At 36.0% G+C, this 6,000-nt stretch overlaps 1 pseudogene; it reads left to right on the top strand.

Moving 5' to 3' along the window:
- The first annotated feature begins 697 nt into the window (after positions 1–697).
- Positions 698–6,000, top strand: part of LOC118837050 — a 117,942-nt pseudogene continuing 112,639 nt past the window's right edge.

The raw sequence follows: 6,000 nt of genomic DNA, 5'->3' as shown, positions 1-6,000 counted from the left end.
TGCTATTTCTTTTCCAGGTCATTTTACAGAAGAGGAAACTGAAGGAAATAGGGTTGTGACTTACCCTGAGTCACACAGCTAGTAAGTTCTGAGGCCAGATTTGAACTCAGAAAGATGAATCTTCATGAGTACAGGCTCTGGTACCACCCTGCTGCCCTGTAAGTGCACACAGAAGGAAAATATAATAATAAGCTCAGGTGAGTTGGCATTAGCTGTCTTCAGTACATCCCTGTGACACCCTTCCCCTTCCACCTTCCCTCCTAGTATATTTCTTTCCCTTTCCTTTTCCCTTCTTCTCATCATCAAAATATTAGGAAGAAACATACTCTGAAGTGCTTTGTCTTATTAGACTCCTACTATGTTCCCTGTTGATGATAAAATTCTGAAGGGACACATATTATCTCCCAGTATTAGAATGTAAACAGTTGATCCTTATGATTATTAGATTATACAGTAGAACCTTGATTACAAGTAACCTGGTTTACACAAGCTTCACTGGACAAGGAAAAATTTTTCACAAAATTTGTCTCACAGGATGAACAAAAATTCACAGTACAAGCATCATCTTTGGACTTGAATGGCCTTCAAAGGGCTGACGCTCAACTAGGGCAATGGGGTTTTTTTGCTTTCATATGTTGAACAAAGGAACCTCAGGTCGGCATGCTGCCTAATGAGCCTCATTCAGCATTGACCTTTCATGAAGGGACTGGAGGTGGATGCTGAAGACATTCAAGAGCAGATGGAGGAACATAGCCAGGAGCTGATGACTGAGGAACTGATGGATCTGCGTGAGGAGCAACAGAGAGGGGTTGCAGCAGATACCTCATCTGAGGAGGAGGTTGAGAAGTTGGAGGAATACCTCACATAAAGTGAGATTAGGGAGGTTTATCAGATGTGGGAAAAAGTGCAAAATTTTATTGAAAAACATCACTCAAATAAGGCTGTAGTAATGACGGCCATAAATATTTTTAAAAATAGTGCAATGTCACATTTCCATGACATTCTGAAAAAATGTCAAAAGCGAGTGTCATTGGATAGATTCCTAGTGAGAAGTGAACGTAAAGAAAAAAAATCAGTGAGTCAAAACATGAAAGGGATTATAAAAAATGAAAAATAAGTGAAGGCAGTAGTGTTAGTTTTACTTTTAATGAAAGTAGCATAAGAGAGAACATTCCGGACGTTGAAATCCCTGATGTTCTCATGGAAGGAGATTCTCCTTCCAAGCAATAACCCTTCCTCCTCCTCCTCCTCCTCTTCCACCACTTCCTCTTCCTCCTCTGTCTCATCTCATTCACGCCAGCCATGACTTATCAAAGGTAAAGTTCCGGTTAATTCGTTTTATTTTCAGTTTATATTATATACTAATCTTTGCTATCATATTTCGGGTGCATTAGGGACAAAAAAAACTTGAAGTTATAAATATTTATTTTTATATGAATATTTTTTGGGACGCGGTATTGATCATCCAACTTTACATTATTTCCTATGGGAAAATTCGCTTTGCAATCCAAACAAATCATGTGATGAAGACAATCTCAGAACGAATTAAATTAGTAAACCGAGGTTCTACTGTATTTAAGTTTTTATGTTTTTCTTGCCTTCAATGTTTGTATTTCAGAGTTTCTACCTCACTCTGATATTTCCACCAAGAACACTTGGATATCCTCTGTTTTATTAAAGGTCCTTTCCCTTGCTGCAGAATTATACTGTTTTGTGGGCTGAATTGTTCCTGGTTTTACACCCATAGCTTTTGCCTTCCGTAATATATGTCGAGCTCTCAACTCCCTTTCATTTTGGGGTTCCTTCCAGAGGTGACTAGTAAAATTTTCACTTTGCCCTCTGGTTTTAAAAGATCTTGGTTCTTTGCTTTTATGATTTAATGGGATATGGTGCTTGGCCTCTCTTTTGGTCATAGCTTTTGGGCAATCCAATGATTCTTAAATAGTTTCTCCTTAAGCTCTTTTGGAGGTCAATATTTGTTTGTTTCTGGATATTTTATATCTTATAATTTCATTTATTCCCACCAACTTTTGACTTAGATTTAATATTTCTTCTTGTCTAATGGAGATTTTAAGGTTTGTTTGGTTTTTTTTTTTGATGATTTCTAATTTTCAAGAGGTCTGTCTCTTGGGTAAGACTGTTGTATCTTTTGCACTAAGCTGTTAAATCTATTTCCAATTTTTTCCCCTAACACTCATTTTCTTTTATAATTCTTTCCTGTAGAAATCTACTTATTTACAAAATCTCATAAAATAAAATTATTGCTTCTTTTTCTATTTTTAAATATTTTTCCAGTTGCATGTAAAAACAAATTTTAATATTCATTTTTTTTTTTAAATTTTGATTTCCAAACAGTCTTCTGCCCTCCCTGAGAAGGCAAGTAATTTGTTATAGGTTATACATTTGCAGTCAGGCAAAACATATTTCCATATTAACCATGTTGCAAAATGAAACAAAGGAAAGCAAAACCTGTCCCCTCAATAAAAACAAGTTTAAAATAGTATGCTTTTACCTGCATTCAGAGTCCATCAGTTCTTTCTCTGGAGGTGGATAGCATTTTTCAACACAAGGCCTTCAGAATTGTCTTAGATCATTGCCTTGCTGAGAATACCTAAATCGTTCACAGTTGATCTTCATACAATATTGCTGTTACTGTGTATAGTGTTCTCCTGGTTTTGCTCCCTTTCCTTCACATCAGTTCATACAAGTCTTTCAATTCTTTCAAGTTTTTCTGAAAGCATTCTGATCACCATTTCTAATAGCACAAGAGTTTTCCATCACAATTATATGCCACAATTTGTTCAGCCATTCCCCAAATGATGGTCATCCCCCCACTTTCCAATTCTTTGCCACCACCAAAAGAGCTATTATAAATATGTTTATACATATTGGTCTTTTTTTTTCTTTTGGGATACAGACCTAGTAGTGATATTGCTGGGTCAAAGGGTATGTACAGTTTGATAACCCCTTGAGAATAATTCCAAATTGCTCTCCAGAATTGTTGAATCAGTTCATAACTACATCAACAATTCATTAGTGCCCCGAATTTCCCATATCCCCTCCAGCATCCATCATTTTCCTTTTCTGTCATATGACCAATCTGATAGGTGTGTAGTGATACCTCAGAGGTTGTTTTAATTTCCATTTCTCTAATCAATAGTAATGTGCAGCATTTTTCTATACTAATATAGATATTTTTGATTTCTTCATCCATTCATGTCACTTGACCATTTCTGAAATTCAGCAATGACTCATATTCTTCTAAATCTGACTCAATTCCCTATACATTTGAGAAATGAGGTGTTTATTAGAGAAACTTGTAAATAAAATTTCCTAATTTTCCACCTTACTTCTAATTTTGGCTGCATTGGTTTTGTTTGTGTAAAACCTTTTTAATTTAATGTAATCAAAATTATCCATTTAACATCCTTAAATGCCTGTATTTCTTGTTTGGTCATACTTTTCCCCCTTATCCATAGATATGACAGGTAAACTATTCCATGCTTCCCTAATTTGCTTATGGTATCACCTTTTATGTCTAAATTATGTACCCGTTTTAACCTTATCTTGTTATGTCAAGTAAGCTGTTGGTCTATGCCTAGTTACTGCTAAACTACTTTATAATTTTCCCAGCAATTTTTGTAAAATATTGAGTTCTTGTCCCAAAATTTTGGATCTTTGGGTTTATCATGCACTAGATTTTTACTATGGTAAGGTGCTGTTTATATTGTGTACCTAATCCATTCTAATGATCTACCATTCTATTTCTTAGCAAATACCAGATTGTTTTGATAATTATCGCTTTATAAGATAATTGGATATCTGGTACTGCTAAGCTACCTTCCTTCACATTGTTTTACATTGATTCCCTTAATGTTTTGAACTTTCCTTCCTCCAGATGAATCTTGTTATTGTTTTTTCCAGTTCTATAAACTTTTTTTTTGCTAGTTTGTTTGGTATGGCATTGAATAAGTAAATTGCTTAAGGTTGTATTGTCATTTTTATTAATTTGCTCAATCTACCCATGAGCAATTGCATTTTTTCCAATTGTTTATATATGACTTGATTGGGTAGAAAAATTTTTTGTAATTGAGTTCATATAGTTCCTGGGTTTGTCTTTTCAGGTACACTCTTAAATATTTTGTATTGCCTGCACTTATTTTAATTGGAATTTTTCTTTATATCTCTTGCTACTGAATTTTGTTCGTAGTATATAGAAATGCTAATGATTTGTGTGGGTTTATTTCATATCCTGCAACTTTGCTGAAGATGTTAATTATTTCAATTAGTTCACTAGTTGATTCTCTAGTTGTTATATTTTTTAAACCTTTGCTAGTAGATATTATAGGGTTATTCCCTTATTCTGGATTTATTTGTGTTGGAATTTTTTTTTTGGTTTATTCATTCTTCCAGACTTACTTTCTGATTTTGGACTTTGTATTGTGATGAGTCTGGATCAGAGTTATATAGCGGCTACTTTATTCTGTATTTGTTCCTTTCTCAGTATGGAACCTAGGGATTGTGACCTGGACTCCTTGCCCTGGACTACCACCCTAGACATAGATCGCTTCCTCAGCCCACACTGCATTTGTGACCTAGCACTGGACTGTGAGCACATATATTGCCTGTTCTTGTTCCCTTCACCAGGTCAAACCCCTATGTGCTTGATCTGTGTCCACTTCTTACCCTCATGTACAACTGAAGGCAGGTCCTCATTCAGTCCTTTGCCAGAATACATGCATGGTCATTCCTGGCCAAGCATCACCCCTAATGTCTACAGACCTCTCTGTCTTTCTCCCTATGCTGACCAGGGCTGGAAAAAAAAAAATTACTCATTGAGATTTTCTTTCCTTTGAATTTCAAAATCGGAAGTTGGTTTTGAGTCTTTCTCCCTATGTTAACATGGACTGGAGAAAATGACTCACTGATATTTTCTTTCCTTTGAATTTCTAAATCAGAGCTTGGTTTTAAGTCTTTTCTACATCTTTATGTAGTAGTTGTGGGAGAGAGATTGGCTTATATTTCTTTCTATTTCTCTTCTATCTCGTCTTGCACAGACTGATCAATTGTATCTTTTTATCTCTAGCACAGGGCCTGGTGCATAATAGGCATGTGATAAATGTTCATGAATTGACTGATTGAACACCCTTGTTTCGAATTCCAGGGTTGTGGGAAAAGAGTAACACATTAGATCATATGCTCACCTCACTAGATGTGCTCAATCAAAGCAGAGATCCTTCAGTGGGATCAGTAAATTCTGAGAGCGACAAAGGGACATTTGCAGTGAGGAAGAATGGATGGGGGTAGTATGCTATGTAGCCAGTGACCATGACTGTGAACCACGACAGTATTCATTTTTGGTGATGAAAGGAATAGAAAGCAGGAGGTGGGAAGGTGATGAAGATATATGTTTTTTTTTATAGTTGTGTCTCTAGCCCTCCCTGATCTAGGGATTCAAAAGTAAGCAAGCTCATTATTTCAATTTCAGCACTGAGAGAATCATGAAAGGGAACATTTGAACAGTTTCAGAAGGATATAACTTCAGCACAAACTTTCAAAGGAATCAATTCCCACTTTAAAATAAGAAAAGAGTAAAACAGAATTGCCTTTTTTAAAAGGACTAACTTATAGAATAAAAAAATCATGCCCCCCACAGTCCCTTAGAAGTACCTATTTGATGAATGAAATAAAGAGGGGAAGGACAGAGAGAGAGAGAAGAGAGAGAGAGAGCAGATGAAACTAGGAAAGTTTGATTGATGGCAGTAGATGGTAATATTCACAGTAGTAGGAAGCTAGAGCAGAATTGATAAGTCACCTACTCCTTTCCTTTCCTTGAAGCAGGGTCACCCCTAAAAATTCCTAGACAGGTAACAGCCTATCCTATTCTCATTGACCTCCAGAGAAGGGAATTCCAAAACTCCCCTGGGTACCCATTTACTATTTAGCAACTTGTCATGTCAGGAATCTAGCTTCAGTGTCACCCATCATAAAGTGAACTCC

Source organism: Trichosurus vulpecula, chromosome 2 (assembly GCF_011100635.1).
Source record: "Trichosurus vulpecula isolate mTriVul1 chromosome 2, mTriVul1.pri, whole genome shotgun sequence".
In the NCBI taxonomy this organism is placed as follows: Eukaryota; Metazoa; Chordata; class Mammalia; order Diprotodontia; family Phalangeridae; genus Trichosurus; species Trichosurus vulpecula.
Note: the sequence above shows the minus strand (reverse complement) of the source record. Positions and strands in the feature narration are given on the sequence as shown.